We start from the raw sequence: 10,132 nt of genomic DNA, 5'->3' as shown, positions 1-10,132 counted from the left end.
CCTTGGTTAGGTGTTTGTATCCGCTCATTTGCCGCAGATCCCGCCTCTCAAGGCAAAACAAACTGGCTGTTTACAAACAGATCATAGCCCCCGCGATCTTCTATGCCGCCCCGGTGTGGGAATCGTGCGCTCAGACCCACAGGAACAAAATCCAGGTTGCACAGAATAGAGTGTTGAGGATGATCCTAGATCGTCCATTCGACACAAGAATAGCAGACCTCCATCAAGAGGCAGAAATTCCCAAAGTAGATTCCAAAATTGATGATATGACAACTAAATTTATTCAAAAATGCAATCTTTCTGAACATGCTTTAATAAGCAATTTGTACATAGTAGGTTAAGTGTATATAGTAGAGTAGGTTAGTTTTAAGCTGTAAATAGTAGTATTAAGTAGTTTCTCTTCAATTTCTAAAAACAAAACAAACCAATCCCACCAAGGTGGTCGACCGTGTACTAAGTCTAGGACTAATTCTGTAAAACAAATTTTGAATTTTGCCCATACCTAAAGATGAAGAAAGCAATTAAATCACTTAGTAAAAATTTATATGGTAATCGTCCAAGTTAAACTAAAATAAAGATCATTTAAACTAAACTAAAACTCGTTGAAGTCAGCTCTGCTTGATCGTCGAGCAGTTCAGTTCGGTGTTAGCTCGCTCTCTCGAGTTGTTTGAATAGCACAGATAGAGCGATGGATAAAGCACAGATCTAACGATCACAAGGTTAATGAGATTCCGTTTACATACGGACTATCACGCTTCACGCTCACTCGATTCTACTCATTATTTATTCAACTCTAACTCTATCTAGGGGAAATGACGGCTTCGGCATGACAGACTATTTTCGGCAACCCAAATTGAAACACTATTTTCACTGGATTTTCTTACGAGAACACTTCGCTGAATGCATGCAAACGATTCTTTATGCTTTCAGCTTCAATTTGACTATATTTTTACCACTGAGAAAAAGCAATCTAGCAGGGTTTTCTTGAAATGAAACACACGCACTACAAATTGTAGCTGATTTCGAGTTGCCGATAATAGAACAGCAGATTTACATGCAGTTCAAATGGAACGGTTGCCGAAGAAAAACTGGTTGCCGACAATACTCGCTCTCACTAGAGAAGATTGGAGCTTTGTAAAAGCGTTTCAAAACAGTTTTTGACAATTCTTTCAACTGAAATTGTTAGAGCAGCTGGCAGCAAAAGATTGTAAACAAACTAATACTGCATATGTGTGCGTTCCATAGAGACAAAGGCTATAGAAAGAAGGTCGCTGCTTAAGTTGCCGAGAATACGTAAATTCCCCTACTACACTTGGCAAACAAGTGAACTCCGTATGTTAAAGTTTTCCAAGAGAGCAGCGCTAAGAAATTACACCAAGTACCACACCCTACAACTCAAGGACAATTATGCGAGGATCAATCATGCGTATCAACGAACCAGTCGCCAATGTTATCGGCGTTATCAACGAGAGATCAACAGCCGAAAACTTTTTGGAATTATGTGAACGAGCCACGAAAGGAGTCTGGCCTTCCATCGACTATAGTACTGAATGGCGAAGAAGCTTCATCCCCTCAGGACATTTGCCGTCTGTTTTCAACCAAGTTTGCGAGTGTATTCTCGGATGAGAACCTACCTGACGAGCACGTTTATCTAGCAGCCAGTAATGTTCCAATGTCTGGTCAATCTTTGGCAGCTATCAACATCGACCTCGCTATGATAACTAGGGCGGCTTCGCAACTGAAGTCTTCATTTAAACCAGGACCTGACGGAGTTCCTTCCGTCTTTCTCAAGCAACACATCGATAGCCTGGTGGCTCCCCTCTGCCTTCTGTTCGAAATGTCCCTCTCCAGTGGGGTGTTTCCTTCCTGCTGGAAATCAGCTGAGATGTATCCAGTGCATAAGAAGAGATGCAACCTGTTCGAGTTGGTCGTTATGGAACCATTAGTCTCTCACTTCAAGCAGCACTTGAGTGAAGACCAGTAATGGTTTCATGGCAGGACGGTCGACAACTTCCAATCTGGAGAGTATGACAGACCATATGCAAACAGATGTCATCTACACTGACCTATCAGCCCCCTTCGACAAGTTGAACCATCCTATAGCGATCGCCAAACTGGATAGGCTCGGTATAACGGCAGTCTCCTACGATGGTTCGCATCCTATCTATCTGATCGTCAGTTGGAAGTTGTAATCGACGACTGCCGATCTCCTTCGTTCCCTGCCACTTCGGGTATTCCGCAAGATAGCGAACTCGGCCCGTTGATATTTCTTGTGTATTTCAACGACGTCAATTTCGTCCTCGACGGTCCACGACTGTCGTTTGCAGACGACATGAAAATATATCTCCGAATCCGAGCCATCGCTAACTGCCACCTGCTCCAACTCCAACTCAACGCTTTTGCCAATTGGTGCCAACTGAACCGCATGGTTGCCAATCCAACAAAATGTTCAGTAATCACGTTCTCACGGAAGAAACATCCAATTACATTCAGTTATATCCTAGAAGGCGATCCTACGTACATCGTGAGAATCACATTAAGGATCTGGGAGTCATATTAGATTGTCAACTCACATACAACCAGCATATCTCGTACGTGATTGACAAAGGAATCCAGAACGTTCGGCTTCATTTTCAGGATAGCTAAAAGTTTCACGGACATCTACTGTTTGAAGTCGTTTTACTGCTCCCCCGTCCGGTCGGTGTTAGAATACTGCTGCCCTGTATTGAATCCCAATTGCCAAAACAGTGCACAAAGAGTAGAGTCTACTCAACGACGATTCATCTGGTTTGCCCTTCGACGATTTCCTTGGAGGGATCCTCTCATCGCCTTCCAAGCTACGAAAGTCGGTGCCAGTTTATTCACCTGGATCCTTTGTGGAGTCGAAGAGATATGACAAGGGCCCTGTTTGTGGCAGACATTCTTCAGGGCAGAATCGATGGTCCTTCTATTCTACAACAAATCGACGTTAACGTTCGACCACGAGTACTCCGTAACAACGCAAAGCTGAGAATACCTTTTCGTCGTACAAACTATAGTTCGTGCGGTGCTATCAATGGGCTACAAAGGGTTTTCAATCGTGTTGCTTCCCTGTTTGATTTTCACTTTGCACGCGAGACGCTGCGTCAGAAATTCCGTGATATATTTATAAGAATTAAAATGTTTGTTTGTTTGTTTTCCGTCGATCTTGTTTTCCGTGCTGAGCACCAATGCAACCGATGCCAGGGAGGCAGCTCCTACACCTTGGACACTCTATCGACCTATCAGCTCATGAACCGGGGACCAACGGCTTTACTTCCCTTCCGAAGGAAGGCGTGATCAGAGATTTTATGCCTCAGAAAATCCCGGCGGCGACATATGATTTCAAATCAAAGGTTGCAGAACACATCTTCCCGGCGGCGACATATGATTTCAAATCAAAGGTTGCAGAAAACATCTTCACAGAGGACCACCAACTATCGACGGAGGACATCACGATTTTACGAACCGTATCTACACCATGGAAATTGGATGTGGCAGAAAGCTTCGAGGTCAACAAACAACGTAATTCAACTTTACTCAACAGGGATCAAGGAAACGGACACACATGGCTTTTCAAGTTACTACCTAGGACACATGTCCTAGGAAAATTTGACTCACTTTCTTCTATTTTTAGAGAAATCCTACTCAATTTTGAGTTAGTCTCATCAGCCGTGTACGGCGTCTAACCACCGATGAACCGACATGCCACTGGAGCATTTCATTTGTCCGCAATTCAATTTGGTAAACGAGCGATCAGATCTGTCAAATGAGGTGAGACGCAAATCAAGTCAATATAAATTTTACGTGTGTTCGTGTCGTCTCTCTCTGTTCACTCGATAGTCATAGCAAACGAGTACGTGATTGGTAGATTGCGACCTAAAAGTTTGATCAATTTTCAATAATTTACTAATTATAATTTTCTATAATCTTCAATACAAACGAATCTTACATCAATTCTGAATCAAAGGGTGAGAAAAGAATTTAAATCCACCAATAAATGACAATGTTATAAGCGTTTAAAACCTAACACTATTTCGTTACACATTTTTTTGATTTGCACTTCAGTATAGCCCACGAAGACGTAGTCCTACGTCAAAAATCGAGGTAGACGAAAGAGTGTAGAGTAAGGAAAGGAGGTTAGAATTGGACCGTGCTCTTGCTAATTCAATTCATACTTATTTTTCGAGAAAAAAAATTATGGGATCCTTGATCCATTTATTTGTATTTTTAAGAAGCAGGAAAAAGGCGCAAGATGGGTTTGTGGGTTTATAAAATAAATTTCTCGAAGTGGAATCACAATCAAAGGACGATTTGAACCATATCTATCCGATCAATAATGAGATTTTTTTTCATCCGGGGTATAGGGGACCTAATTCTCAATAATGCCTATAGTTCACACTTCCGGACTTGCTTTTCCTCGTCAAACCCTTGAAGTTCATACGGCCCATACTCATTACTCCCATCTGACTAATATACTGTCGTTTGTCGATTCAGATGCTAATCGTCGCTATGGAACCCGCGGTCGCGTGGGAGTGCAAATCGCATTAGAATCAATCCCGCCGAGCTCGAGTTCTCGCAACCTCCGGTTATTCCAGTTGGCACAGTTCCAGTACAACCGCGCAATCGACCGACCGCGTTATTACATATTCCGTACACCGGAGCAACAACAGTGCTATATGTAAGGGAGTTCCTACTCGGCTTTTGTGTCCCAGCTTGATATCCAAAGTCAGGTTCAAAAACAACCCCAACCGAAGGATGACTAAAAGCAACCGAAACGCGAATATAATTCGGGATTGATTTGTGCGACAGTCGAGCAACTTCACAAGAAAACCACGCACGCCTCCTCCCGCGCGTGGTGGTGGTTGATCGTGTTTCGTGGCGACGGCGGTGGTGGCCGTGGCGGGCATGTGTTGCCCAAAAACGAAAGGCAGTTCATTAAAAACTCAGAAATCTTTTGGAACTTTTCGCCAGCAACGGTCCATGTCAGTTTTCACTCGGCCGCAGGGCGATTCGCAAGCACTTAAAGTCAATTGGATTTTTGTTTTGGACTGAACGTGATCCTGACTACGTTGGCTGATGGCCAATATCGACGTTTAATGGTAAAAGCGCGCACTTTTTGGACAGACGAAAATTTACGATATCGAACTGATAAACGCTGTGCTTATTTGTGTATAAGGAAGTGTCCAGCTCCAAAATCGGCGATAGTGTGGTGACATTTTGAGCGCGGGTTTCAACCGGGTGTGTCATGTATTTGGGAGATGCATGATAGAGTGTTTCGTATCCAAAATTCTTAGTAGAAAAGGGGACGAGTTGAAGCTTGCCTTCGTTTAGGAAATTCCATCCCTATCCCATGGGAAGACGCTTTACGAGTGCGCCATATGTCGCATGTAACGACAGTGTATATTCGTGTGATTTGTCTTAAGCGGATTATAAGTACTGTCTTTGTATGAGCGTGGATTAAAAGGAAGCTGTGTCGTTTTTGATTTGAATACATAAAGGTAAAACAACACGGAGTGAAACGACTGTAGACTGTCGTTGCGACGACAACGACGTCGTCAGTGCACGCGTAGGTGTCCTCGGAGACCTTGATGGTCTCTCTAATAGGCACACGGATTCAAAGTTCCCCGCAGTTTGCGCGGTCTCTCACCTCTTGCTCCGCCAACCACTTGGCTGTTGCTGCATTGAGGCGCTAAATCCGTCTGTGAAGACAACCGGAGTTTAATACTTGTGAGGTAGGTTGTGTCGATAGTTAAATTAAACCGTAGATATGATTAAATCTTGCAACTAGACAATCAATTGAATAATATCACATTCGAAAATTTGATGACATTACATATATTTTAAATGGGAATCCGAAAATTTTTGGAGGGTGGCAAAAGTGGCGCCTTTGCCTTCGGGATTCGGATAAAATTGCTCTATTTTCGCTCAAAATAAATTCCTTCCATCAAATTATAATTGATTTAATGAAACATATTGCGGATTTTGCACCAGAATATACTCCTGCGCTGAAACCAATTGCTCTGATTTTTTATCGCTCAGGCCAGTAGAAATTAAAAAAATATTTTCTTTGAATGTAATAAAGCATTACATTTTACAATGGGTCATTCTAGCTCAAGTGGGCCTTGGCCAAAACGCTTATTTTGGCATTATCAACAAAAGATTTTTTTATTTTGCTCTAAAGTGCCTAGATCCTTCAGGGCTTCAACCCTGGATTTTCGAGGTTTTTAAAAATTTCAACTTTCAGAAGAGATTACTCCACAACCAAATAAGCTATTCGTGATCTTAGAACGTCAATTTGTTGGTTTTTCAATGTAGATTATTATATGTGTAGCCACATTTTGTTTTTGTTATAGTAACTACAGTAAACAGGCTGATTACCGGCAGGTATCCAAATTGTTAAATTATGGACAGAAGTAAATAAATGAGCTAGTTATGATTTTATTTAATGAGAATCCTGCCCAGAACATGTGAAAAATAACATTTATTGTGCCATCGTGGAGGAATTCAAGAAATAAAAAAAAATAAAAGGCATTGATTTTCCACCACAAAAGTTCAAAACTACCACTCACTCATCTGGTCATATCTCAAAAACGATTTGTCCAAATTATTTGCCCTTGGAAACACATCAAGTAGAATAGTTTTCCAACGTGCGGTGAAAATTTGACCCAAAATATTAAGAAATAAAAAATCCCGCCCATGCTGAAAATAGGCCATTTTGGATACCTGGCGGTAATCAGCCTGTTTACCGTAGCTACTATAACAAATACAAAATGTGGTTACACATATAAAAATCTACATTAAAAAAAAAACAACAAATTGACGTTCTAAGATCACGAATAGTTTATTTGGTTGTAGAGTAATCTCTTCTGAATTTTTTTTTTTAAATCTCGAAAATCCAGGCTTGTAGTCGAGAGGGATCTAGGCACTTCAGAGCAAAATAAAAAAGGCGTTTGTTCAAAATGCCAAAATAAGCGTTTTGGCCAAGTTTGGCTCAAATAGGTGACATCGACCACAGGTGGGATACCCACTGGAGCTGGAATGACCCATATCCTAACGACATACTAGCGTTAATATACTTTTAAAAATAAATAATTGTCAGAGTTGGTTGGAAATCCGGAGTGATTTGAGATTTGGGCGTAATTTCATTTGTAAACAAACACGTCAATCACTGATTCCTCGCGAATAAAAGCTCAATCTCGAAAAGTAATAACACTATGAGGTAGAGGAATGATTCCTCTATCATTTGGTATAGTTTGTTTGTGAGATTGAGCTTTTATTCAAGAGAAATCAGTAATTGACGTGTTTGTTTACAAAAGCAATTACGCCCAAATCTCAAATCACTCCGGAAATGCTATCTAATTTTTTTTAATTTTTTACTGGCCTGAGCGAAAAAAGTTCTGAGGTATTATTTTCAGCGCAGGAGTCTACTTTGGTGCAAAATGCGCATTACAAACTTGTGAATTTTAGCTCACTGAACAACTTTTTAGAACATACATAACTTGTTTAGTCATATCAACAAATGCTATGACCAAATACTGATTTTCAGGGGTCGAAACAAACATTTAACATTAAATTTTACTGGTTAAAACATGCATATGGAAAGTGTCTTCAGCAATCTTCCTTACGACAATGATTATGACACCGATATTAAAAAATGGCAGAAGTTAATTTCTGGTCTCACGTCTAGGGGGATTAATAAAATTTTAAGATTAATTAATAATACAGAAACCACAGACAAACAGACATAACACATTGAATATTTCTCACTGTAAAACATCGTCGTTAAAACATTACCGCCATCTGTTGAGTACAGTGTGGTGGGTAGTACGCTGAACAGATGGCGGTAGTGTGTAAAGTCAAGCACAAGGGAATTGAATAAGCGCGCCACAGGTGGCGGTATTACCAACAACGATACTTTTAAATTGACCGTGAAATGCTTGTTCGATGAACAACTTGCGACTATTATGTCACCATCAAAAGATAGCACCACAGACAAACAGACATAACACTTGCATGTTTTTCATCGAACACGCATTTAACGGTCAATTTAAATTTTTCTTAGTTGGTAGTACGGCGACGAAATAAGCACTACGATTGGAAACTCGGAACATGCAAATCGCTCGGTTTCCTGGGCTGCGATAGGTTAATCTATGACGAACTTTAACCACGCAACTTCGAAGTCGTAGCACTGCAGGAACTTTGCTGGATGGGATAAAAGGTATGGAAAAGTGGGCATCTAGCAGCTACTTTCTACCAGAGCTGTGGCACCACCAACGAGCTGGGAACCGGCTTTGTAGTGCTGGGTAAGAAGCGCCAATGCGTGATTGGTTGGCAGCCGATCAACGCGAGGATGTGCAAGTTGAGGATCAAGGGCTGTTTCTTCCACTACAGCATCATCAGCGTGCACTGCCCATACGAAGGGAGACCCAACGACGAGAAAGAAGCGTACTATGCGCAGCTGGAGCATGTGTATGGTAGCTGCCTCCCGTGGTATGGTAGTTGAAGTACCTTTTTCCCCCGCAAGGATATCAACAAAGCCACCTGGAGATCACCTGACCAACACACAGAAAACCAAATCGATCACGTTCTAATCGACGGTAAATTCTTCTCCGACATTATCAACGTCCGTACGTGCCGCAGTGCGAATATAGATTCGGACCACTACTTAGTTACAGTATCCATCATGCGCTCAAAACTCTCGATTGTGCATAACACCTGTCGAATTCGAACGCCGCGACTCAACATTGAGCAATTACGGTTGTCCAAGATAACACGCAGCAGCTGGAAGCTGCACTACCCACGGAAGAGCAGCTTGGCGCAGCTACTCTTGAAGATGGCTGGAGGGACATCCGTTCCGCCATAGGTAGTACCATAGAGGTAACTCTAAGACTAGTAGGTCTCGAAGAAACGTGCTCAACTTTTTGGCTCAGCTCTGGTACTATCTTCGGTCCCAAGCTAATCGATTCACCCCTCGAAACATAGGTAAATCTACGTACCCCTCATTTTATCGGTCAAACATTCATAGAGAATCAAAACAAACATAGTGTAGTGCTAGAATTTCAACTAGAAGGGGTACGTTAATCGATTTGCTTGGGATCAATAGGCTAGTCAAGTAGTGAGCCAATTTGAAATCGTTAGTTTCGTATTGATTGTTGGTAGTACTGCTGCACCGGCACTAGGTACTGCGATCCCGGACCGAAGAAATAACTGGTTTGACTGTTAGTAGAGGAGAAGAGTACAGCACGGGCGAGAATGCTGCAACACCGCACGAAACTAAATACAGACAAGCGCGGAACAGACAAAACTCGGTTTTCCGAAGGAAGAAGCGTCAGCAGGAAGACCGAGAACGCGAGGCGATGGAAAATCTGTACCGCGTAAACGACAAACGGAAGTTCTACAAGAAGCTAAATAGTTCGCGCAAAGGCTACGTGCCGCAAGCCGAGATGTGCAAGGACTTGGACTCCTTCTCACGAAAGAGTGTGATGTAATTGAGAGGTGGAAGCAGTACTATGACGAGCACCTCAACGGTGATGCAATAGAAAACGAAGGTGGCACGGCAACAAACCTTGGAGCACGCGCAGAAAACGACAGGCTACCCGAGCAAAGCTGAAGATCAAATTGTAATCAAAATTTGCTGTTATGATGTAACTTATTTTGAATACTCCAGTTGATCTCATTTTGGTTGACTTAACGGTTAACACAGCAAAAATGAGAGCAAAATTTTACACTGTTGAAGCAAACGGAAAACTAATCCTGCTTTCAATGAAATCAATTTGATTACTGATTTTGCATTCATAATGTTTAACGGAATACGGGCTTGGAGTAAATGGTTACCATTCATGTTTCTCAAGCTAAAAGACTTGGGCTCCAATCTAACCCCGGGCAAGTCACGAATGACTTAAAATGTGTTAAACAAATTAAACAAACAATAATCATTAGTTCAACGACAGATGAATTTCAATTAAATTTTAAACAAGACGTAAACAGCAGAACTTCAACTTAAGTTGCTTACATTTAAAAAGTCTTGATTGCATAATGAAAGCACAATATGATATCAGACTTATGTCGCAACATTTGAAATCAAAATGAGTTTTCATTATGATAGGAACTG

General features: G+C 41.6%; 1 protein-coding gene across 1 annotated transcript in view; it reads left to right on the top strand.

Annotated features, from left to right (window-relative positions):
* Positions 1-4,910: 4,910 nt before the first annotated feature.
* Positions 4,911-10,132, top strand: part of LOC135703520 (mucin-2) — a 315,489-nt gene continuing 310,267 nt past the window's right edge. Inside the window, exon 1 of the mRNA XM_065224751.1 lies at positions 4,911-5,753. The gene's annotated coding sequence lies outside the window, so the exon portion shown is untranslated. The remainder of the gene's footprint in view (positions 5,754-10,132) is intronic.

Source organism: Ochlerotatus camptorhynchus, unplaced genomic scaffold, assembly GCF_037179485.1.
Source record: "Ochlerotatus camptorhynchus isolate MF236.1 unplaced genomic scaffold, CSIRO-AGI_Acam_v1.1 ptg000215l, whole genome shotgun sequence".
Classification (NCBI taxonomy): Eukaryota; Metazoa; Arthropoda; class Insecta; order Diptera; family Culicidae; genus Ochlerotatus; species Ochlerotatus camptorhynchus.
Note: the sequence above shows the minus strand (reverse complement) of the source record. Positions and strands in the feature narration are given on the sequence as shown.